Source organism: Bos indicus, chromosome 14, assembly GCF_029378745.1.
Source record: "Bos indicus isolate NIAB-ARS_2022 breed Sahiwal x Tharparkar chromosome 14, NIAB-ARS_B.indTharparkar_mat_pri_1.0, whole genome shotgun sequence".
Classification (NCBI taxonomy): Eukaryota; Metazoa; Chordata; class Mammalia; order Artiodactyla; family Bovidae; genus Bos; species Bos indicus.
The window spans coordinates 4206375-4232408 of NC_091773.1; the positions used below are offsets into that span (position 1 = coordinate 4206375).

Below are 26034 nucleotides of genomic sequence, written 5' to 3' on the forward strand. Positions count from 1 at the left end.
TGCTCCCTCTCCCTGCCCACCTGTTCCCCCCTGCACTGGCTTGACTTCCGGTGTGAGTCCAAGAAAGAGCTCCACTCTGGGGGCCAGCTTGTGGTCACAGTCCCAGGCTGGACTGGTCCCTTAGTGACAGGAGGGAGCCCAGAAGCCCCCTTAAGCAGGGCCCATCACCTCCTCCCCGCTTCCCTTCTCCGTGCTCCCGGACTTCTTCCAGGCAGCTCACTGTTTCAGGAGGCAGCTCCATCACGGGAATGAACTCTGAGCTCAGCAGCTTCACCCCTTCAGGTGCTGCCCTTCAAAGGGTGGGTGGGTGATTAGCATGGTAATTGATTGTATCTGCATTTTACAGGCCAGAACCTCACTCAGGTTTGCACTTGTTACGGAAGTGGCCCTCCACTACAAGGTTAGGGAATTGAGAATGCTATGATTTAGATAAAGATTTGCCAGGATTCCTGCCTCGCCTGTGTGCTCCTTTGTCCCGATGCTTCCTTGTCCATGTGTTTGAACCTGCTTTCTCCCGAGTGGATGCCTGACTCTTCCCACAGTTCAAGTTCTCCCCTTGGAAACCAAACAAAAGAGCCCAGGGCAGTGTTTTTCCATATGATCTAGCATGTTCGTCATGTGATGAACGTGCTGGATAAGAGCTTCTGGCTCTTTCATTTTCTGCGTATGGACTCTGAGGCTCACCAAGGGGCAGAGAGCTTACTCAGTCTCCCCAGGTGCTGACGTTGAATGTAGAGCACTGAGTTCTCATCCACCGGGCAGTGCCCTGGGCTCCAAGGGAGGAGAAAGAGAGTTTCTTAGAGACAATGGGCCAGTAACAGTGCCACCAAGTGACCGGCCACTTCCCTCAAAGACAGCACCTTCCCAAAGAAGCCTGGGGCAGGGAAAGGTCCGCTATTCCCGTCCCCAGCCCCAGGATTGGAGAGGACGGCTGTGGGGTGCTGTGGACTTTGCCCTGAGGGGAGAAGGTATCGGGCTTCTGCAGAAGCAGAGCCAGGTCTCAGAGGAGCCTGGCGAGCTGACGGGGCAGATGTCCCTGGACTTGGGCGGGGGCGGCTGTCAGGCTGGCGTGGGAACTAGACATGACCCTCCCGGAAATGCTCCACTGCTTCTCATGTTTGATGTCCCTGCCAGCCTGGCTTCTGCGGAAGGTTAATGACCACCTGCAACCCTGCATCATCAGATGTGGTGCCCAGGCCAGCGTCTTCCCCAGAGCAGCGACCTACACGGCTCCTAGCATGCTGCCTTTTCCTCTCCTGGTTTCAAAACTCTGGGTCCCTCCAAGGGGCGTTAAGAAGGGGCTCACTACCCACCCCTGCTCTGCCTGGCCAGCCCAGATGTCCCCAGTGAAGGTCCCAGCCTCATCAGAGCTCCATGGTTTGGAGTTGCCTAACTATGCTTCGCAAAGTGTTTTCCGGAAAGTGCTTCTTGTGCAGATGGGTCTGGGACTTCCTGCCGGCAGTTCACAAAGCTCTGGAGTCTATTAATGATGCTGTGGGTTTCCATGTATAGAGTTTGTTGAAATTTAACTTGTTATTTCCCAAACCATCATGCTGTTTTTGTTGTTCCCCTCCCTCCTCCCCCTCTCCCTCCCTCTTCCCCTCTCCTTTCTCCCCCTCCCTCCTCCCCTCCCTCCTCCCCTCTCCCGCCTCCCCCTCCTGCTCTCTCCCTCCCTCTTCCCCTCTCCTTTCTCCCTCTCTCTCTCTCCTCTCCCCTTCTTCCTCACCTTCCTCTCCCCCCTCTTCTTTTTCTTTCTTCCCTCCCTCCTCCTCCTTTTTCCAAGAAACGTGTATTTACACCTCATAGAAGACAGAGAAGTATTTCTCTAAGCCAGTCCTGACAGGGAACAGGGCTGGACAGATAAACACAGTCTCAGCAGGAAGGGGTCCAGAAGCCATTTAGCCCCTCGTGCTTAACATCCGATGCTCCCTGTGGTGGGGCTGGGAGAGCCTTGGGCATCTGCATCCCTAGCCAGGGTCTACACCCGCCATCTGGTTTTGAAACTGAATTTCTGCCTCAGTTTCCTGTCCAGCACCTCAGCTCTGTGCAGGGCTGGAGGCCAGTCTGGGGATCCAGAGAGACTGGCTGGGATCCTGCAAGCTGCGTGGCCCCCGTGAACTTCAACAACTCTCTGATCCTGCCTCAGATCAAGCGTTGGAACCACGCCTCTGCCCTGCCTGACTCTGAGAATCGCTACAGACCCTGGGCCCTTGCTGTTCTTCCCCACACACCTGGGGAGATGCTCTTACTTATGATAATTATTAAAACAAGAGTTGCAGTACGTGCCAGATATTTTGCAGGTATTGTCTGATTTAATGGTCCTAACAACAAAGAATGTTCTCAAGGTGAGGAAGCAGACTCAGAGAGGCCCCGCCACTCATGCATGTAATCCCCACGGCTGATTAAGTACTGTCAGTACCCCCATCACGCAGGTGAGAAGGAAGATGAGGCTCGAGTGTGCAAGGCTTTTGTCTAAGGTCTTCCAGCACAAGGTGGATGGGTGTGTCCTTGTCGCAGCCTATAGAAGGGTTTCATACAAGCCAAATCAGATAAACCCTCCAGAGGAGCGACAGTGACTGGCACCAGTGGCTGGGCCAGCCTCACACAGGAGACCCGTGCAGACACATGCAGGACCCCACGGCCAGAAGGGCCTCGTGATGGTGAATTTTCTATATCGACCTGGCTGGACCTGCAGATGGCCTGCTATCTAGTTAAACCTTATTCTGGGTGAGTCGGGGAGGATGTTTCTGGAAGATACTGACATTTGAGTCCATGGACTACGATTTCCCTCTTCAACGTGGGTGGGCATCACCCAATCCACTGAGGCCAGGATAGCACAAAAAGGTAGAAGAAGGGAGAGTCCGCTCTGCCGACCCCTTGAGCTGGGCTCTGGGTCTCCTCCTGCCCTTGGACTGGAGTTGTACTGCCAGCTTCCCTGGGTTGGTGTCCAACTTCAGACAGTAGCTCATGAGACTTCTCAGTCTCCATAGCTCGTAAGCTGGCTCCTTGATAGACAGAGAGAGAGATAACAAGGCACCCTGTGTGGGTGTGTGCCAAGTAATGTTGGTCACATCCAACTCTCTGTAACTCCATGGCCTGTAGGACTGTATCCCGCCAGGCTCCTCTGTCCAGGGGATTCTCCAGGCAAGACGACTGGAGTGGGATGCCAAGCCCTCCTCCAGGGGATCTTCCCAACCCAGGGATTGAACTTGCATCTCTCATGTCTCCTGCATTGGCAGCTGGGTTCTTTACCACTATTGCCCACGTGGGAAGCCCCAAGGCATCCTACATTTTCATTTTGAGCTAGAATCTGCATAAAATGTAGCCAGTCCTGAACAGCAAGTTTTTTAGTTGAAAGGGAATTGGGAGGACTTTATTTTAACCCTCCTTTCACAGCTTAGTTCTCTTGCCCCACACAGTCCGGCCCCACGCAGGCCCTGCCCAGCCTCTGCGGAGCTCACCAGTTGCCAAGGCCATGCCCAGGACACAGCTCTTCTGGGAAGCTGCCAGGGGCCCCAGCCAGGCTGGCCTCCTCTAAGGGCACAGGCTGTGTATTTAACTGTTTTATGAGAAAGTCCCAGAAACTCCCTGCTTCTTCCCCAACAAAGTCTCTCTGGCCACGTGAAGCCCCATGCTGTGAGGCCCGTGGCCCACGGAAAACCCCTCATTGTGGCCGGCACAAAGCCTGAATGCGCCGCCTGGCCCGGAATCCCAGCCTCATTCACTGCATTGTACCCAGAGAAAGAAGGGTGCCTTGAAGTGTGCAGAAAAGAGGGGGCACGTCTCGCCTTGAGCGTGGAGTCGGTGTCCACCCTCTGGTTCCTGGGGCCTCCACTTTCCCACGGCAACTCCCCCCACCCCCTCTGCTTTGGCCTTATCCTACCGGCTTTGAATCCGAAGGTCATTTCCAAGGGCCACCGGGTCTGGGCGTCTTGGCTCAGTGGAAAGGAAAGGTGCGTCTCCAGGGAGGCAACAGCATCGTGGGTGGGGGAAGCTGGGCTGGGCTTTGGTGGCAGGGGGCTGGGGGTTGCGCGGGCAGCAGGCCTCAGAGGTGCTCTGATGGGCCTGTGGCTGGACGCGGCGCACCTGCCCTGTCCTTAGGAGAGTCTTCCCTAACACAGCCTTTCCTCCCGGGTTGGAAGCCCTGTGCTCATTCTGCCTCCAACCAAATCTGAGCATGCCTTAAAGTCACCCACCCCCACTTCTTCCTTCCCCATCTCACCAGCCTCCTGCGTTTGGTTGACTCAAGGCAGCAAGGAAAGGCTTCCCAGGTGGCTCAGGGCTGAAGAATCCACCTGGCAATGCAGGAGATGTGGGTTCGATCCCCGATCCAGGAAGATCCCACACGTCTTAAAGCAGCTAAGTCCACGCGCCACAACTATTGAGCCTGTGCTCTGGAACCTGGGAGCAGAAACTACTAAGCCCTCATTCCCTAAGGCCTGTGGCCCGCAACAAGAGAGACCGCGATGCAATGCGAAGCCGACACATCACGACCAGAGAGCAGCCCCCACTTACCGAAACTAGAGAAAAGGCTGCGCAGCAGTGAAAGCCCAGTGCAGTCAAAAATCAATAAGATTAAACAAAAGAAGATAGCAAGGAATCACGCCCAGCCGCCTGGCTCCAGCCCCTTCAGCTCTCCCTTCCCTGGGCCCTGACCTCCACGTGTTCCCTCAGCTCAGACTGGAGACAGGAGCGGTCTTGGCTCTAGCCGACCCTGCATGCTAACTTACATGCTGGAACTCAGGCTTCCTGGCTAGTCTGGTGCTGACTTTGGACCTCACCTATAACGTATGCACACTTAGTCCTGACCCTGGAGCTGGTGAGAATTGCAGGCACCTTACTGGCTCAGACGCCAAAGCGTCTGCCTACAGTGCGGGAGACCCGGGTTTGATCCCTGGGTTGGGAAGATCCCCTGGAGAAGGACATGGCAACCCACTCCAGTATTTTTGCCTGGAAAATCCCAAGGACGGAGGAGCCTGCTGGGCTACAGTACATGGGGTCACAAAGAGTCAGACACGACTGAGCGACTTTGCTTTCACTTACTTGAGAGCAGGGATGGGGCCAAGAAGAAGCACCGATCACTGAGTCACGCGGGTCACCCAGGGGCGCCTGAGTTTTCTCTGTGCCCACAAACATCTTCTCTTTCATTCTCAGCACCTCATGCACATCCCACATGCAGACCACTCTCCTGAGACTGTATGGTTCAATAGAGGACCATGACTAGCTTTTCTGAGCACCTACTAAGTGCTGGCATTTGTGGCTAATTTCACAGAGGGGATGTCATTTACATGAGGAAACTACTGAAGGCTCGAAGTCACCCTCAGAAGACTTGCGTGAACCCACGGGATGGGCACCACGAGGCAGGACCTAGGAGATGGTGGGTGTTTTGGTCAAGGTTACGCAGCCGGGTAAGCGGCAGAACAAGGGTTCCTGGTGGTCTCCCCTCTCTGCCCTGAGTCCTTGCAGCGGGTGATACTCAGACTTCAGGGTATCTCTCCGAGACCATGTATGGGTCCCCCTCCCCAACCCCTGCAGGCAGAAGGCCGCCCCTTCCAACCCTTTCCTTGTCCAGATAGCCTGAGGGCAGGGCGCATCCCGCGTGCAAGCCCATGCCCAGTCCACTGTCGCTCTGTAAAGATTTGTCTGCACCTTTCTCACAGCCTGTAAAGGTGGGTGAGCGCAACGCCAGACGGGGCATGTGAACACAGGCCGTTTGTCAGCATAATTGATACTGCGAGGCCGGAGGCCCGGCTCAATGGATGCCTGCCGAGCAGATGGGCGAGGATATGTAATCCCTATAATACAGGCAGGCGTGTAATTTAGGAAAGTGGATTTGTTTTTCTGGAACAACGGGGACAGATAATGCCACTCCATGCAGCCAAGACGGTCTCTGGAGAGTTCAGATCCGCACCGCTTTTCTCTCCTGCGTTTTGAATGCTTGCTCTGCAGGCATCTGTCACCGGATGGCGGCCCTGTGGGTGAGCACTCCATCCTCGCTGGTCCCCCCCACCCCCTCCCAGCTGCCCATGGGGGACACAGATTGACTTCTGGGCAGCAGTGGGGCGTGGGGGAAGTCGAAAACCAGCTTCTGCTTTCTCATCTCTGCAGCAGGGATGATGGTGCCTTCTGCATCATTCAGCCACATAAGCATGCTCGTGGAGCCCCTGTCTCTGTGAGCTGGGTGTAACCAGCTCTGACAGTGCCGAGCAGACAGTAGATTCTCCACACATGCACCGTCCAGACTTTTCCTTCTTTCTTAAAACTCCAGTTTATAAAGCAGCCCCCCGTCTCCAAACCCCCTCCCCCCATCCCTCTTGTCCTGTACAGAGTAAGATTGCTATTTCTTTATTGGGCTCTAACATTGAAGCTATCCAAGAAAAATAAATCTATCAGGAAATAAGGTGTACACATCCTTTAACCACCTGGGACCATTTCTAGGACCCTTCCTGCCTAATTCACAAGCACAGACAGAGAACAGAGTGAGACGCACATGGAAAGATGTTTCCTGCAGCCTGCTGTCAGTGACTAAAGACTTGGGAATAGCCACCTATCCCTTGAGGAATCGCGACGGAAATTCCTGTTCTCCATTCACTAAGCTTAGTGAAATTTCCTGGCATGTGATGGGCGTCTAGTGTGTGTGTGAAATGAAAGAACAGATGGAAATCAAGATCCCCTGGAGGAGGGCATGGCAACCCACTCCAGTATCTTGCCTGAAGAATCCCATGGACAGGGGAGCCTGGTGGGCTACAAGTCCATGGGGGTCGCAAAGAGCCGGACATGACTGAAGTGACTTAGCACGCATGCAGGGTATGTAAAGAACATGTTCTCATTTTAGAAAATAGAATGGAGAAAATATTAAGAAAGCTACAAAAGCATCTCTTCGATAAAGACTTTTGGAAAGAGAAAGGGAGAGTCTGCTTTTTTTCTTCCCTCAACTCTTCTCCTGTTTTATTCTTTCTTACCTTATAATGAGCATAACCCTAAACCTCCACTTGAATGACTTTCCCTCGTTTCTTTCATCCGTTCCCCTAGCGTTGGACATTATGACTGTTGCCCATTTTTCACTTTTGTAAACAGTGCTGGTCTGAACACTCTTGGGAACATATCTGTGCTGATGAGGAATGCATTCCGGGAAGTACAATCACTGCCGTTTTTACTAATGTTCCTTCCAGTTGTCTTTGACCCACTGCACATAATTTAATTGATTTCACAATCAAGGAATGGTTCGACCTTTACTAGCTCTGACACAGAGCAAGCGACCCTCCGAAGCTCACTTGCCTCATCTGGAAAAGGGAAGTTTATGATTTGGGATGCTGCCAACCGACAGGGAAGATCCCTGGACGTGGGCAGTCATATCACCCGGGGTGCCCAGGATTAGCAGGGGACTTCACAGGAAGAAGGAGTTACTGAATTAGTGTAACTGGCTCAATTTCTAAAACAGGGAAGCCTGGGAATGGGGTGTGAACCCAAGGGCAAGCAACTGACCCAGGACTTGCCTAGGTGGCTTTGGCAGGATCACACCATGAGTGTGATGGCTCTGGTTGAAATCACCCTGAATGGGACACCGGGAAAGATCCAGGAAGAAGGAGATTCTGAGTTGCCAGGAAATCAGTGTTTGATTTCTCAGCAGATAACTTCGACCCACTTTTCAGAAACCAGAACATTTTTGTGCTAAAAAAAAGGAAATTTTCAAGTCATGTTTCAGGCTGGGATATGTAGAAGAAAAGCTTCTAGAAGAAGACCTAGGTTCATAGGCAGGTGGACAACTCTGGCAGGATTCTCAGCAACCAAGCCTCTGCCTTGTATCCATGAGAGGAGGCTGGCCCTGTTACCCCGCCAGCTGTGCTCAAAGTGACACACGCATGTCTGCAAGTGTTTCTAGCACACAGGTGCCTAACTCGTGGTGACTGATGTCATTGTTGTTTAGTTGCTATATTATTTGCTGTCTCTCCTGGAGGATTCCATGGACAGAGGAGTCTGGTGGGGCTACTGTCTCTGGGGTCACAAAGAGTCAGACACAACTGAGCGACTAACACTTCCAGCTTCACTGGAGATGTCAGGGCATCTCAGGAGGAGACATCAGCCCAGGGACTAAGTCCCCTCACTCACCAGCTCCTCTCTGCTCTGGACCAGGCGCTGTCCTCACCAAAGGATGCAACAGAATTTCCTGCCCTCTTGGGTCTTGTTTCTGGCTGCGGAGACAAAGAGGAAACACTCAAACATAAAATACACCATCAGAAAGCACGACCGGCCTGTCCTCAGTCGCTCAGTCATGTCCGACTCTTTGAGACCCCATGGATTGCAGCCTACCAGGCTCCTCTGTCCAGGGGGATTCTCCAGGCAAGAACACTGGAGTGGGTTGCCATGCCCTCCCCCAGGAGATCTTCCCAACCTGGGGATTGAATCCAGGTCTCCCTCATTGCAGGCAGATTCTTTACTATTTGAGCCACCAGGGAAGCCCATGACAGGCCTTGGAGAACCACAAAGCCAAGTAGGGAGCAGGGACAGATGTCGAGCTGGTTTGCATTATTTTTAATTCATTATTGTCATAAATTAACATGACATCTACCCTTAACATGAGATCTACCCTCTTAACCCATTTTTAGGTGTGTAATACCATACTGTGCACACTGTTGTAGAGAATCTAGAACGGATTCATCTTGCTTATGTGAAACTTCGTACCCCTGGAACAGGGACTCTTCGTTTCTTGCTCCCCTGGATCATGGCAACCACCATTCCATGCCCTCCTTCTGTGTATCTGACTACTCCAGCTGCTCAGAAGTGGAATCATACAGCGTTGGTCGTTCTGAAACTTGCCCGTTTCACCGAGAGGAGTGTCTTCAAGACGCACCGTGTTGTCACATATGGCAGGATTTCCTTTTTTCTAAGCAGAATGACACTCCATCATATGTCCATACCGCACTGTCTTCATCCATCCATCCACAGGGGGCATTTAGGTTGTTCCGAAATAACCTCGGACATCGTGCCCAATAAACGCAGATGGGGTGGGGAGGGGGCCTGCTGAGGAGGGGGCCTTTGACCCGAACCCTCCATGGAGGAGCACACAACGCCTGAGGCCGGCCCTCATGGGAGGGAGGGTCACCGAGAGCCCCGACTGTGCAGGGGGACTCCAGGTGCGAGGAAAGGCAGGGAGGCCACTGGGGCTGGTGCTCTGGGATGAGGGTCCAGGGACAGACGGTGGGGAGGGCAGGGTCCTGGGCAGTTTGTGAAGGAACACGGTGTGGCCGGGGGGCTTCAGAGTTGATTCTAAGCAAATGGGGAAACCCACAGGAGCATTTCCAGCAAAGATAAAGAAACTGGATTTGATTTTCAAAGGATCCCCTTGGAGGCTGGTGGGTGGAGGGTGCCCAGAATCCATTCCAAACATGCCCTCCCCCGCCCCACCCTTCCAACCACCGCAAGCTGGCCCCCTCGCTTTTCCGCGATGTTCATCCTGTCAATTGTATTTGATTTGTAACGTACCTGTTACACGGCAAGCACCACCCTAGGCTTGGGGACACAGCAGTGATCAAGAAGATGCATTTACTGCCCTCACAGAGACTGAAGTAAGAAAGAAATGCAGGAAATACCCCAATTTTCTTAAGAGGAAGGAAAAGAATAACTACAGATTTCAATAAGTGAAGAAGTTTGATAAAAGGGCGTGGTGGGTCAGAGTGACTCCTCCCAGGAAAACGTCCCTCTCTAACCCCTAGAACATCAGCGTGGGGTGGGGTATCACTCTTGGGTTTGTGTTATGTGATGGGGCCCACATGACATTAATAGAGGGAGCTTATTGAGATTGTCTGGGAGAGCCTCACCTAATCCCATCAGCCAAACTTTCTCTGGCTGGTGGCAGAAGAAGGCAGAAAGAGACATGAGAGCGGTGCTCCCACTGGGCTGGCCCAGGAAGAAGTAGACGTCTGACGGAGAGCACTGACCTCTCACAGGGATGCTGGGGCCACGCTCGGCCCTGACGGGGAGCCAGACAACAGGGATCTCTGTGCTACAAGCAAGGCACCACAGCCAGCAACCTCAGTGCACTCGGCACTGGGAAATTCTTCCCCAGAAATTTCTGAGGGAAATGTGGTCTGCAACACCTGAACTGCACCTTCGGGAAACCTTGAGTAGAGGATCCCATGATGTTTCCACCCAGAAATGCAAACTATGACTGGCGATCACCTTAAAGTTGTTCCATATGTTTACCCATGGTGTTAATCATCACCATGATGGAATGGGTGGAAGAAATGAGAAGGAAGTAAGTCACAGGAGACATTTTCTAGCTCTTTGTTTAATGGATATCCATATACTTTTGTATGCAGAATGGTGTGTGTGTGTGTGTATTAGTCAGTTGTGCCTGACTCTTTGCAACCCTGTGGATTGTAGCCCATCATGCTCCTCTGTCCATAGGATTCTCCAGGCAAGAATACTGGAGTGGGTAGCCGTTCCCTTCTCCAGGGAATCTTCCCGATCGAGTCCAGGTCTCCTGCATTGCAGGCAGATTCTTTACTGTTTGAGCCATCAGGAGGCCCATGAGGAATGATACCCATGCACATTTTCCATTTCTGTTTAACACATCTTGAAAATGTGGGCAGCTTGGCATCAGAGTTGGACTCAGCAACTGGACTCAGCAGAGAAAGAGTCCAGAAGGGAAGGAGGCGAGACAGAGCTTTCTGAAATTGTCTTTGCAGAGCCCTCTGCTCACTTCTCCAGGCTCTCAGCCTCTCTTTGCAGAGATGCAGAACAGAACAAATCCTCGTGTCCATTTCTCAGAGGAAGGGCATGACCTTGTGAACCCACGGATCCTTTTTCGTGAAGAGGTTTGGTTTGGAAGAACGGCAGCGAGGAGGGGCTGGACAGCAGTCCCGAGTGTGCCCAGCCTCCTCTCTGGGCCTCGGAGTGCTCAGGTGGGGAAGGAGATGGAAGGGGAGGCCTCTGGTCTCCAGGGGTTTGTCCAGCCCAGAGAGGCCTTCATCCTGGTTTAACAGTGGCAGCAGGGATTTTCCTGGCAGTCCAGTGATTCAAACTCTGTGCTTCCATTGCAGGGGCAAGGGTTCAATTCCTGGTTAGGGAACTAAGATCCCATGTGCTGCTGCTTCTGCTGCTGCTGCTGCTGCTAAGTCGCTTCAGTCGTGTATGACTCTGTGTGACCCCATAGACGCTGCTGCTGCTGCTAAGTCACTTAAGTCGTGTCCGACACTGTGCGACCCCATAGATGGCAAAAAAAGGTTACCATTGCATTTGATAAAAATTAAAAGCAAAATAATTTTTAAGAAACCACTGGCAGCAGCAGAAGGGAAGATGGGAGACTGAGGGCTAGGGTGTGTGGTGGGGGCCGTGGGCTCTGTCCACAGTTGGTGGTCAGGACACACTCCGTCATGGTGAGGCGTGGGGCAGGGGCAGGGGGAGAGCCCTGGGCGACAGGACCACTGCAGGGCAGGGTCCCAGAGACAGTCACAATGGTGGAAGGGGCCTTCTGTCCTGTGAGCCGACCTCCCTCACTAGGTCTCAGGGGTCATCAGAGGGGAGAGGTTGTTTGTGGGACCCCACTGGGGCCGCCCCTCAAATGTGCAAGCTCGTTTTCAGCATGGGGCTTGGCACTAGCTGTTCTAGGAGCTCTCTCTCTGATCTTGGATGGTTTCCCAGCTCACCTCCCTACCATGGCCCATGGGCTCTAGAAAGCCCCCTACTGGCCAAACCCCTGCCCCACAAGCGCTCCAGACACTCCTGATCATCTGGCTCCAGTCCACACTCTTCTCAGGCCTCCCCAGCTGCATCAGTCACCTGTGCCCTGCTCCCCTCTCTAGCCTGGTCCTGGCCACAGTCCCCCCACGAACCCCAGGCCACAAGGGGCCCTCAACTCCACGCTCAAGTCCTTCACTCTGCCTGGACAGCTGTCTGTGCCCTAGTGACCTCTGGGCACCCTGCAAGCCTCGACCCTGGGTGCCCTCCTTCACCAGGCAGGGCAGAGGTGCTCCCATCTCTAGTCACGGCCCCGTGGTACTGACTCTGGAGTCCGGCTCCCTCTCCATTCACTCTCTAATTCATCTTTCTTCTCTGTGTCCTTCACAGCTCTTAGGACAACCTGGTCATTCAGTGCGGTGGGCTGCATCCCTGTTTTCTGTCTCCCTGTGATGATGGACACAGGCAACCTCCCCCTCCCGACCAGGCTCACCATGATACCTGGCACCTGGGCACACACGGGGCCCGTGACGCCTGTGTGTTAAGTGACTGTGCCGTCTAGTCCTTTCACGCAGGTGTGATGACTCTCTTCCTAACCTCCCTACCCTACCTGTCACTCTGATAACCAGGGCACCCATGTCAGTTCGTCGCCATCCCATGCCAGGACAGTGCCCCCCACCCCCCCGCTCCCAGCACGCCTCCTGTGTTCCATTTACCTGGCACCTGACACTCTGCCTGGTACCAAGTGGGCTCCCAGTAACCACATGTGGAATGAACTGCCACAGGGGAAAAGGGAAATGAGGAGGAGGGGAAGGAAGGGGCTGGATGGCTGAGAATTCCCTGGGTCACAGATGAGCCCCACTCTGTCTGTTTATTAAATCCCTGCTGCCGAGCAGGAGGCCAAATAAAGACACCCCCGAGCTTGGGAGTCTGATTTGGGTCGAGTGGGGCTGAGGGAGGTCATTCAAATTAAGCCATGTTCTCATCTAGTTCAAAATACTCATGCCCGGCCCATTTTTAGGAACGGAGGTCAGCAAGAAAAAGCAGAAGAGCCCCTGGGGTCAGCACCTGTTCCTTCTCTTCTTTTGGAGGCTTGGCAACCCTTGAGGAAGGGAAGTGTGCTTCTCACACCCACCTGGCCCCCACCCCTGCTCTTCTGGGGGACCCCCGCAGGCGGATGACAACGGCTCTCCCTGAACTTTCCTAGTCCTCATCTCAAAATAAGGACATCAACTCACCCCTCGCCCAGGATGTTCTGAGAGCAGGGAGAGGGGCCACCTGTAGCCAGAGGCAGGCAGGTGCTGAGCCAGGAGAGGGGCTCACAGAGCGCGGCAAAAGCGAAGCCGCCCACCTCCGGCCCCCTGCCCCTCCAAACTTTCCAAACTTGCAGGCAGCTGCTGCCTAGCGAGGCGGCTATTTCAGACCAGGCTGTAAAAGGGACCGAAATACCCGCTAAAGTCTATAATTGGACGAGTTGTCAGGCCCTGTCCCGGGCTTCTGAGCGACTTCTCTTTGCCGCCTGGGGCCCGACGCTGTTCCTGCTGCCCTGACCCCTCTCCAGCCTCCTGCCCCCACCCCCCAACCGCGACCCCCAGAGGGACACCCCATCCTCCTCTCCCCCTTCTTCCGGGAGCCTCCCGCCCCTCCGGCCCCTGGCACTCCAGGGGACCAGGCGACTCCTTCTCCGCTCGCCCCGCCCCCGCCCCTTCGCCCGCCCCGCCCCTCTTAGCCCCCCCCCCCACTGCCCGCCTCCCTCATCGCCCCGCCCACCTCCGGGCCCCGCCCTCCGCGCTCCGGGCTGGGGATCCCACCGCCCCGGCCGCTTCGCCCCTGGGGGGACCAGAGCAGCTTTGTTCTTGGGCAGCAGCTGGGCTGGCTGCCGCTGCTGCATTTTTTCCCCCCCAAGGAGGTGTCTCCCGTTTCCTTATTTTTCTGTTTCTCACAAACTTTCTGTTTTATCCTCTAAGTGCCAAGCCTCACCTTTTTTACAGTATTTATTTAGTTAGTGGTCGGATAAGTAGCTCTCTCTCCGGACCCCGGCCGGGGCCAATTCGCCAGAGCTATTACAGGTCTAATCTAGGGAGTCAGCTTGCTAGATTGGGGGGAGGGTGGGCGGTGACACCCCCCCGCCCGGGAGGGGGCTGCCTGGGGCTCGCGGCTTCTCCAGACTCGCTTCTTCTGGATCCGCCTGGACTGGGACCCCGGCTGGCATCCCCCTGAGCCTCGCCCCTGCCAGGTAAGGCCGGCTTCTCTTCTCTGCTCGGGGCTGCCGGGGGTCACAGGGCTTCAGGCTTCCCCCATCTCCTCCGCGACCAGGAGGGGAGCGTCCTGGGGGCGTGAGCCCCGGGGGCAATGCCCTCTCCTCCCTGGGATCTAGCTCTTTCTGGAGCACCAGCGCACTGAGCTCCTCAGGCAGTGTGGCCTCGGTCCTGACAGGTGGGCCTGTGCTGGGCCCAGGTTCAGAATGGGATGGAGCAAAGTCGGTGAGAAGCACCTGTTTGATTCCAGCCAAACAACCCTGGGAAACAGGAGCACAGGGTGGCTGGCGCCCGGCAGCCTGTCAGATGCAGGTTGGTTTCTGAGTTGCTACTTTTGAGTTGTTGAGACATCCTAGCTTCTTTTAACTTTCCAATAAGAAATTTGGAAGAGGAGCCAGAAAGATTAAAAAAAAAAAAGACAAAAAATGACAAAGAGAGTGAAGTGGGGAAGGATAGTGTCCCTTTGGTTTTGCATTCAGTGTCCAGGAGCTTTGCCTGTTGGTCTCAGTTGACATCTCTTTCCTATCTGAGCAGTGTGTCTCCCTCTCCCAACTTTCTCTGGCCCAGGAAGGTGTTTTTGTTCCTTTTCTGCAAAGCCAATCTCTGCAGCAGACCTGAGCTTCTTGTCCCAGGTTATAAAATGTAATTGGAATTAGTCACATTTTTGGGAAAATGTACCTTCCCTTCTCCCCACTCAAGTCCAGACTCAGAGATGACAGACAGGGGAGAGGCTTATCAGGCATGTCCTGAAGGGGGCGACCCCCCTGGTCCCCTCCACAGAACATCATTCCATTACTTGTCATCTTCCAGCACTTTGTACGGCACCCCTGTGGGAACACAGGTCATTCCAGCTCCCGTCTGTCTGTGTCTCATTGAGGATGTACACCCGGAAAAATCCTAGGAAGCCAGACTTGTGCTGTGAGAGCCCCCGGTGATAGGCCACATCTTCAGACCCTTTGAGTTTAGTTCACTGAGTTGTTCCAGGGAAGTTCTAAAGCCCAGGGCTTCTGTGTTGGGCTGAGTGGGGTGTGCTATCTGGTTGGCACTGATGCTGAAGAAGGTCAGGAGCCTTGCTGCTCATTTGGCTTCCTGGTCTTAACTCTGTTGCTCTCTCTGGCTGCCCTGAGCTGGGGGAGCTGTGCCCAGGGAGGTTCGGGTTCCTTATCTGCCAAATGGACATGATTAAAGCACACGGGGAGAACTCTGAGAGTGCCCGGGACCTCGTTGGCATGCGGTGGATCTAAGTTAGCTTCTGCTGCACAGACCCGGGGAGGGGGTGGCATCAGTGGTTGTACCCCCACCCCATCCTGCATCTCCTTGTCACTCTGCTGCTCAGGGGCCAGCTGTGTGATTTGAGGGAAATTGCCACCTTGTGTCGGTGGGTGTCCTGTGTCTGTCAAGAGGCTGGAAGAGTCGAGGGTTTCCTTTTCTGCAGATCCACAAGTGACTCTGGGGATCAATGGGGCCTTGAAGGGGCTTCCCAGGTGGTGCTAATGGTAAAAAATCCACCTGCCATTGCAGGAGACCAAGAGACTCGAGTTGGATCCCTGGGTTGGAAAGATCTGCTGGAGTATGAAATGGCAATCCACTCCAGTATGCTTGCCTGGAAAATCCCATGGACAGAGGAGCCTGGTGGGCTACAGTCCCTGGGGTCGAAAAGAGTCAGACACAACTGTCGGAACACACGCACACACCTCCTTGGGGCCTTGAAAATGTTGGGAGCAGAAATTTGTAACTTTTTTTTTCCCCTGGAGCTTCTTCAAAGTTTCGTCAGGTTCTCGAAAGTTTTTTCATTATTTACAAAATGGTTAAGGAAGTGGCCTACAGGCTGATCCAGCCCTCAGATAGTCTTAATGCTTCTTAGGAGCATTTTGCATTTGTTTTGATTACTTTTCAACATAAACTGAATCAGGAGATTTCATGTACACATCTTAATCTCTGGCTTCTCTTGAAAAGTGAGAAGATGGGACAGCCTTGGGCTTGTGTCCCAGGGAGGCCATCCATGTGGCTGCCCACCAGCCAGGCGGATGCCCCCTGGTCATCCACAGTCATCGGTGTCACTGGTGTGACCGGCAGGGGGCTTGCCCCCTCTGGACTGGAAGGTCCAGCTTCTCTCTCTCCCTCTGGCTCCATTCTAAGAGGATTGCAGATAAGCAGAGTCACTTTCAGAGGAGAGAATGCAGAGAATTCCCTGGGAACAGAGCTGTGGACTGTAAGAAAGAGCCTCTGTTGCGGAGGAGAGAAGACCCGTGGCTGATGGAATCTGCGGGGATGCTGTGGAGAAGAGACAGCTGACCCACTCTCTCGGTCCCCAGAGGGTGGAAGCAGGAGGACCGGTGAATGAAATTTCACTGGATGCTGGATTCCTGTCCAGTGGGAATATCGGGTCACAGACAGGAGGGGTTCCCCTGGATTCAATCACTGGGGGACGAGGCTCCGATGCTGGAGGGATTTAAACAGAGGTTGGACGGCCATTTCACAGGGCCGGAATGGGTGCTGATCTGAACGTCGATGGCCATGTGAACATTTAAGGTCTTCTCCCAGCTTGAGGGTCTGCACTTCCTAAGTGCTTCCTTCCCTAAAATTCTGCTCATCCACTCTGGCCCCCTGCTCTTACTTCAGGGCTGCTGCCAATAGAGGCCAGCATGGGTGTGTGGTCACTCGGGTCAGGACTGTGAACTCTCTGTGGGTCATTCATTTCTTGGTTTTGTGAACAAGGAAACCGAAGGTGAGAGTCTGAATGGCTTACCTCGGGACAGGTAGAGGGAATACAAGAGCCAAGATTCAAAGCCACATCTGGGGGATCAAAGCCCTTATCACACCAACAGAAGGAGCCACCATTACAGATGCAGGCAGCTGAGGAGAGCCAGAATGAAAAAAGCCCACAGGGATCTTTAGGGTGGGAAAGGTCCCTGAGGAATTCTTAGCCCATCTTCTTACTCAAGAGTGGAAGACAAGGCAGCTTGCCTGACAAAAACAACTTTAATCATTTTTATTAAATAAATATTTTTATTAATAAAAATCAAATAACAGAAATCAATAAAGATGTATCTGGTAAGATGAGAAGAGTACAGTTGCCCCATTTTACAGATGAAGGGACAGAGTCCAGGAGAACGTGAATGACTTGACTGTTTTGTATTTAGAGACAGAGATGGGTCTTAAATGCATGTCTACTGAGAGATGCCTGGGCATAGAGGGCTTCCCCTTGGTCTTCCTGCCCATTGTGCATGTGTGTGTGTGTGTGTGTGTGTGTGTGTGTGAAGGCCAGGCGGCCACACTGACCTCTCCTCCTTGCACTTTGCAATGAGTAAGTGAACAAATGTCCACAGGAATTGCAACGTTGAATGAGTGAATGACATGTAGCACTCCTCAGCCTTATGATTTAGCAAAATTGGTCGCTTTCTTTGTGGTTTGCTAAGTTGCTTCTGTCGTGTCCGACTCTGTGCAACCCCTAGACAGCAGCCCACCAGGCTCCCCTGTCCCCAGGATTCTCCAGGCAAGAACACTGGAGTGGGTTGCCATTTCCTTCTCCAATGCATGAAAGTGAAAAGTGAAAGTGAAGTCGCTCAGTCGTGTCCAACTCTGTGCGACCCCATGGACTGCCACCTACCAGGCTCCTTTGTCCATGGGATTTTCCAGGCAAGAATACTGGAGTGGGGTGCCATTGCCTTCTTTGTGGTTTAGTAAGCACCATTTTTTATCGCTTCTTCTAATCCTTTTGGTGGATGTGCCCCTCCAACTCCCCATTCCCACTTGCTGCCTCAGCGAGCATCTTTCTGCATGTGACTTCCCCCCCTTGCGATGCCTTCCCTGAGATTATTCCTAAGGAATAGGCATTCTGGGTCAAAAGGCACGGCCATTTTAGTGGCTCTCAGGAGGTTTTGGGACTGGGCCTTTATGAGAAGCCAAAAGCTGGGTAACATCGTGGTCTGAACAGAGGGAAGTCTTGGCCGAGATCCAGGGAATGTGCCGACCAGCCCTCCCGCTGTGGTCATGGAGCTTGTCGGAACCCTCTAGTGACAAACCCCATTTGATGGGGTTAAGTTCTCATCTGCTGTCCGCCTGCCTTAGCTTGGACACTGCCAGTTACTGTGTGCTCACTACTTCTAGCTAACTCTGCCTAAGTTCTGATAGAGATGAGAACATCATTTTAATTTCTTAAAGTTGGGTTCATAATACAGTTTTGGAAAAAAAAAAAAAAAAAGCAATTTGCACATCCTTTTTGTTTGGAGCTCTCTAAAGAGAAGACTTTCTTTTAACTGCATCCTGACAGAGAGGAGCCAATTGGAACTGGTCTTGACTGCCCGGCAGCCAAGTAGCTGAAGCCAGAGTGTGCTGTATAAAAACAAGAAAAAGCAAACTGAGCTCAACAATCCATTCAACAAAGTCTCACTTGAAAATCAAACAGTGCTACAAGCTTCTTTGGGGTGATAGATTCATGACCACACAGGGCTTTACCGGATAGTCGTTCCTTTAACAGGCTCTTTCTTCTCAAGCCTGTGAGATGACCATCACAGCCACCTTGCCCCATCTCCTCTACCGGAGTCTGACTCATCTGTCCCAGCCTTTGCCTACCTTCTCCTATCCTACTCCCGGGGCAGAGAAACTGCCACCTCCCAAGGGGAACCAGTGGTTTGTTAGTGGATATCACGTTAAAATGAAAGCTTTCTCCCTGCCACCTCTGTCTGTCAGCCCTTACTCCATGTTTTTGGCGGTACTTAGAATAATTAAAGGGGGCTTCCCTGGCAGTCCAGTGGTTAAGACTCTGTGCTTGCAATGCAAGGGGTTAGGTTCCATCCCTGTTCAGGGAACTAAGATCCCACATGCCATGTGGTGTGACCAAAGAAAAAAAAGAAAAGTAGAATAATTGAAATCTCCTTTCCCATGACATTTTTTTGACCTCTATAAAAACAAGACTAGTGTGACCCTAAGCCTGAGCTTGGACCCCATTTGGTCCCAGGGTATATAATCCACATTCTCCCATCACTCCTGGGGATCAGTTATGCTGCTAACCCCTGTGCAGATGGACAGCCCAGTGGCCTGTCCATCCGGGGCTTACAGATGTTTAGTCCCTCAGTAAGTAAGCAGCTGAGCTGGGACTCAAACCCATGTCTTCGTGCAGAATCCATGGGCTGAACCAAAATTCCGATCTGCCTTAAGTGTGTAAGATAAATGTATAACATTCATCCAATGGACAATCTTTGTTCTTTTTAGAAAATATTTTTCATTAGAATGTCTTAAATTATAAAAGCAATGAAAGCATGTTTTTTAGCATTTAAATACATGTATGTTTGTTTTATTTTTTTTTTTATTAGTGTATAGTTGCTTTACACTTGAAAGTGTATTTTTACAAGGGCAAAATTATTGGCAATGTCCTGTGTTTTCATCTCCCCAGCTTATCCAGTAGTAACATTCTGACAAATACCCTTTCAGAATCTTATATCCAAACATACACATCAATCAAAAATCCAACATTTGAACAATTGTAGCAACAATGACTACTACAACAAGTTTACCTACCACTGTGTCTAGCTCATAGGAGGGGCTCTGTTAATAACTGAAAGGTTGAATTGCCTGTTTTGCCTGGTCTAATGGTTTCTCTGAGGCCACTGGGCTGTGGGGCAATGGTCTTCATTGGCCTTCAGCGAAACAGACAGGCAGGATAAGACCCTGGATGGCATGTTTGCAGGTCTCTGTGGAAACACCTACTGCAGCTCAGCTTTTCCCTTTGCTCCTGAGTTGCTGTGGGCGAGTCCGCGTGGGCTTTCCCTGCAGCTCGCTTCTCCCACGAACCCCGCCCTCCCTGTGCTCCTCGCCCCCTGCCCCCCATGCTGCCACAGCTTCACGTCTTCAACTTCTGTCATCCCCCAAGGGCTGGTCTGTTTCTGCCCCTTGCTAGTGAGTTCCTGGAGTTCACGGGTTTTGTGTTTCTTATCTCTGAATTACTAGTGTCTGCACAATGGTGGGTGCAGTAAGGAACTTAGTACATCTTTGTGGGAGGAAGGAATTTCCAAACGGTGATAATCAAGTGCCTGGCACATAGTATCCGATTAATAAAATTACAGCTTGGTTTAAATCACAAATAAGGGAGTGAAATATCAAGATTGGAAAAGTGGTACCGTTATTTGCAGTGTCTGGCACAGCGTCCCACACACAGGCATGCATGGCGGATGTTAGTCCTTCCCATCAGCGTGGCGTGGTGGTGGTGGGGTGGGGGGTGAGCTCCGAGTGATGACCAGGCAGCTCTGGACCTTGGGCATTGCTGGGGGTCCCACTGAGCCCTAGGGGCCTGGATTCGTGGACTGGGCTGTGTTGGTGGGTGTAAGTCTGACTTGGGTCTGAATTTGGCCCTTCTCTTGCTTGTCTGTGTGGTCCAGGACCTTTTAGAGAATCTCTACCGGAGCCAAGGGGATGGGCTCAGAAAACACGGTGAGGGACAGCTCAGGGCCCGGAAATCTCTGGTCAGTGAGTAGATCTGACATCCTTAATGCCTGGTAGGTCAACTTGCTAGAACCTTTAGAAGGTCGTACAGGCCCCAGGATTCCCTGTCAGACACACCAGCCTGTTCTTATGCTGGAAAAGAAAGTCCTGAACACCTGATCACAGAGGATCACCCCTCCCTCAGATGATGCACTGGCTGTACAGCACATACTGAATGTACTGTGCTAAGTCGCTCAGTCATGTCTGAGTCTTTGCAACCCGGTGGACTGTAGCCCACCAGGCTCTTTGTCCATGGGATTCTCCAGGCAAGAGAGTGGGTTGCCATGCCCTCCTCCAGGGGATTTCCAACCCAGGGATCGAACCCACGTCTCCCACATTGCAGGTGGATTCTTTACCCTCTGAGCCACTGGGGAAGCCCAAGAATGCTGAGGTGGGTAGCCTATCCCTACTCCAGGGGAACTTCCTGACCCAGGAATCCAACCAGGATCTCCAGCATTACATACTGACTACAAATACCTGTATCTCTTGCCTCTTTGGTTGGTCATTTCCTGATAGCCCTGCCCCCAGGGCTGTGTCCGGTTAGTGCTCTGAATGCCTGCTGCAGGCCAGATGTGTTTAGGGCCTCAAGGGGCAGATACCCCAGTGCCCTGAGGCCAAGCTGCCGCCGGTGTGTTCAGGCGGGGGTTTGGGTGCCCCTAGCCAACCACTCACCAAGCAGCAGGACTTACTGGAACACACTCCCCCCGACTAATTTCTGCAAGAATACTAGACAGAGTTAGTCATCACTTTATGTAGGAGAAGAGACCTAGAGCGGTAGGCGACCTGTCCAGGGGCAAATGGCCAGATAAGAGCAGAAGCCTCTTTCGCTTGTGCTCCCCCAACTTTGTCCTCCCCTCCCCTCCCTTCCCTTCTCTGTGTCAGCGTGTTGTCTGTTAAGGCTGGGCTCTCACATCCGGCTTCCTAGAGGGTAAACACGGAGCCTTGGAGGAAAGTGGAGAATTCCTCAAACTATTTTTATTTGTTTTTATTTTTTTAACTGGAGTATAATTGCATCACAATGTTGTTTTAGTTTCTGCTGTGAAAGAAAATGAATCAGCCATGCACACGTATCCCCTCCCCCTTGAGCCTCCCCGCTACCCCTCACCCCCCACCCACCCGTCTAGGTCATCACAGAGCAAGCACCGAGCTGAGCTCCCTGTGCTATGCAGAAGCTTCCCGGTAGCTTTACACATGGCAGTGTATATATGTTAGTGCTACTCTCGCGGGTCGTTCCACACTCCTTCCCTGCAGGGTCCACACGTCCGTTCTCCTTGTCTGTGTCTCTATTCCTGCCCTGCAAACAGGTCATCAGTGCCATTTTCTAGATTCTACACATACACATTAATATATGGTATTTGCTTTTCTCTTTCTGACTTTCTTCACTCTGTTCACCCACGTCGCTGCAACTGACCCCACACTATTTTGAATGCCTTGTTCCTCTCTGGGGCTGTGTTCCTACCATGTGCAGTCCCGGAGGCAGGAACTCTGCCTGGTTTATCTCCGTTGCCGAAGCTCTGGTGTGGGCTTGGGTGGGAGTGGGTTCCGTACTGGGCCTGCGGTGTGAGTGAGCGCCTGTATGGGTGGGTGGTTGGTGGTGATGAGGTGGGGAGGGACGGAGGGGGTGCAGAAATGCATGACTCCCTGGGTGGAGGGCGGGCGAGAGAGCCGACTGACGAAACGGTGAGTGAGAGACCAAGCCCGCGGGTGGATGGATGCACGAGGGCCTTGTGATGCATTAACGTCGCCACGAGTTGATCTGCCATGTGTGGACTGTTCTCAGGTGAAAAGGAAGGAAAGAGGATGGGGTGGCAGGGTTCAGTCCTCAGAGAGAACCTTTCAAGAGGCTCTTCTCTGTCGCTCCTGCGAATTCTCCCACCGAGAAATGCTCAGACTGGGTTTGAAAAGCCTGACTTCACTGGACATGGCAAAGCACAGAGGTGATGAGCAGAACCACTCCCACTGCCGCCCCCCCTGAAGGGGAGGTATTTCTGGAGCTTTCTCTTCGCCTTAGTCCTGGAGTCCCCATACAGTGATGCCAGAACAGCGGATCCTTTGAACAACAGTGAGCCGGAGCCCCGGGAAACACTGGGCACGAACCTCCCTGGTCCCACTGTGTCAGGCACATCTGTGCATTGATTCCCTGAGAAGGAAACACCCAGTGGGGGTCTCTGTTCCTGGTTCCTCCCCAGGCATCCCTGACCTTCCCCACCTACTCACACCTGTGGAGCATGGGTCCTGGAGATCTGAGAAGCTCTCTTAGAAAAAAAGAAACACCCTTTGTGACTAGACAGAGACGGTAACTCCTGTGCTCATAAGCCACATGCTTGCTCTATTCTCAGCACGTAGAAGTTTTAAGATTATATTTTTTAGTTTTTTTTTTCAAAAAAATAAAAGAGAATGTGCTTTTATTATCTAAGTCAATGTAGAGTTAAGTTAGTGGAGACACTCTGTCATGGTTATGCTGATGCATGGAGTGCCTGCTCTGTGCCTGTCACCCTTCCAGGCCCTGAGACATGACCGCTAAGTCTAAGGAGCTCCGTGGAAAACACAGACCAATAAGCTGTTGTGCTTAGTCGCTCAGTCGTGTCTGACTCTTTGCACCCCCATGGATTGTAGCCCGCCAGGCTCCTCTGTCCATGGGGATTCTCCAGGCAAGAATACTGGAGTGGGTTGCCATGCTCTCCTCCAGGAGATCTTCCCAACCCAGGGATAGAACCCAAGTCTCCCACCTTGTAGGTGGATTCTTTACTGTCTGAGCCACCAGGGAAGCCCAAGAATACTAGAGGGGGTAGCCTATCCCTTCTCCAGGGGGATCTTCCTGACCCAGAAGGAGAAGGAAAAAAGATCATAGGAAATAAGATAAAATAACATAAACACTAGATGAGGGGATGGGAGGAGCCAAAGCTGCCTGAGTTCACCTCTGCCCACCCCCAGAGGGGAAATGCCTTAAGTTCAGCTCAGTCACTCCTTAGGCTCATGTATTGATGGCCCAGAAAGAGGGAGAGAGAGACAGTTATGCTGGAGCCCATCATAATACAACCTGAATCAACCCTGAATATTCATTGGAAGGATTGATGTGGAAGCTGAAACTCCAATACTCTGGCCACCTGATGCGAAGAACTGACTCATTTGAAAAGACCTTGATGGTGGGAAAGACTGAAGTCAAAAGGAGAAGGAGATGAGATGGTTGGATAGCATCACCAACTCAATGGACATGAGTTTGAGCAAACTCTGGGAGACAGTGAAGGACAGGGAAGCCTGGAGTGCTGCAGTCCATGGGGTCACAAAGAGTCAGACCCAAATGAGCTACTGAACAACAGCAACACACTACAATATCAGCTTCCCACTTGACAGGGTTCAGAAGATAAGGAGGTCAGTTTTAATATTGTTTGTGAGATGATAAAACAGTATCATCCCGGGGGTCTGTGGGAGCCTGAAGAAGATAGTGACACTCCCTCTGTGGGAAATCAGAGAAGGCTTCACAGAGGAGAAGACGCATCCTAGGGGTTTTGAAGGATGAGTAGGAGTCTGCCTGGCAAGGAAAAGACTGTTGTCATCCCAGAGGTAATGACAGAGGCAGTGGCAAAGACTTAGGGCAATTGTGGGGTGTTGAAGAAAGAGGGGGAAGTTGCTGAGGCTGGAGGAAAAGGCTCATGAGGAGCCTTTTCGGTGGGGACCACGAACCTGGAAAAGGAGATCGGGACCAGACTGAGGGCCAGAAGGAGAAGGCTTTCTGCTGGGAATGACGTGAACAGACCTGTGTGCTCCAATGACAACTGTGCCCAAGGCCCTTTACAGACTTACAGAGCTTAACCCACAGGGTTACAATCTGGTTCAGATGTCAGAGTCTCACCCTCAGAAGGAAAAGTGTCTTCAGAGATTCTGGGGTCCTGGGTACCCCCAGGGCTGAGCCAGGAGCTTGGATGCTAGACTACAGCATCTCTTAAGGTAGGGGCTCCAAGTGAGGGCTGGATCCTCCCTTCAGCTTCCTCACCCGAAGATGGTTAACATCTCTCGGACACTGTGCAGCTCCAAGAGTGCAGGATTCTGAGATGTTCTTAGTGCCTTGCGAGGTTGCCAGCACCTGGTTACTGGGGGCACTCAGGCTTAGGTGGAAGCATGAGAGGGGCTGAGAGTGGATTCAGTTCAGTTCAGTTCAGTCGCTCAGTCACAGACTCTTTGCTACCCCATGGACTGCAGCACGCCAGGCTTCCCTGTCCATCACCAACTCCTGGAGTTTACTCAAACTCATGTCCATTGAGTCGGTGACACCATCCAACCATCTCATCTTCTGTCATCCCCTTCTCCTCCCACCTTCAATGTTTCCCAGCATCAAGGTCTTTTCAAATGAGCCAGTTCTTCATGTCAGGTGGCCACAGTATTGGAGTTTCAGCTTCAACATTAGTCCTTCCAATGAATATTCAGGACTGATTTACTTTAGGACGGACTGATTGGATCGCCTTGCAGTCCAAGGGACTCTCAAGAGTCTTCTCCATCACCACACCTCAAAAGCAACAATTCTTTGGCTCTCAGCTTGCTTTATGGTTCAACTCTCACATCCATACATGACCACTGGAAAAACCATAGCCTTGACTAGGCAGACCTTTGTGGCAAAGTAATGTCTCTGCTTTTTAATATGCTGTCTGCTGCTGCCAAGTTGCTTCAGTCGTGTCCGACTCTGTGTGACCCCATGGACTACAGCCTACCAGGCTTCTCTGTCCATGGGATTCTCCAGGCAAGAACACTGGAGTAGGTTGCCATTTCCTTCTCCAATGCATGAAAGTGGAAAGTGAAAGTGAAGTCACTCAGTCGTGTCTGACTCTTAGCGACCCCATGGACTGCAGCCCACCAGGCTCCTCCATCCATGGGATTTTCCAGGCAACAGTACTCGAGTGGGGTGCCATTGCCTTCTCCCAATATGCTGTCTAGGTTGGTCATAACTTTTCTTCAAAGGAGTAAGTGTTTTTTAATTTCATGGCTGCAGTCACCATCTGCAGTGATTTTGGAGCCCCCCCCAAATAAAGTCAACCACTGTTTCCACTGTTTCCCCATCTATATCCCATGAAGTGATGGGACCAGATGCCATGATCTTCGTTTTCTGAATGTTGAGCATTAAGCCAACTTTTCCACTCTCCTCTTTCACTTTTATCAAGAGGCTCTTTAGTTCTTCTTTGCTTTCTGCCATAAGGGTGGTGTCATCTGCATGTCTGAGGTTATTGATATTTCTCCCAGCAATCTTGATTCCAGCTTGTGCTTCATCCAGCCCAGCATTTTGCATGATGTACTCTGCATATAAGTTAAATAAGCAGGGTGACAATATATAGCCTTGACATACTCCTTATCCTATTTGGAACCAGTCTGTTGTTCCATGTCCAGTTCTAACTATTGCTTCCTGACCTGCATACAGATTTCTCAAGAGGCAGGTCAGGTGGTCTAGTGTTCCCATCTCTTTCAAAATTTTCCACAGTTTGTTGTGATCCACACAGTCAAAGGCTTTGGCATAGTCAGTAAAGCAGAAATAGATGTTTTTCTGGAACTCTCTTGCTTTTTTGAGGATCCAGCGGATGTTGGCAATTTGGTCTCTGGTTCCTCTGCCTCAAGCATGGGGCAGTGGGGG

General features: G+C 52.2%; 1 protein-coding gene across 1 annotated transcript in view; it reads left to right on the forward strand.

The window, feature by feature from the left end:
• The first annotated feature begins 13479 nt into the window (after positions 1-13479).
• Positions 13480-26034, forward strand: part of COL22A1 (collagen type XXII alpha 1 chain) — a 224614-nt gene continuing 212059 nt past the window's right edge. Inside the window, exon 1 of the mRNA XM_070802401.1 lies at positions 13480-13915. The gene's annotated coding sequence lies outside the window, so the exon portion shown is untranslated. The remainder of the gene's footprint in view (positions 13916-26034) is intronic.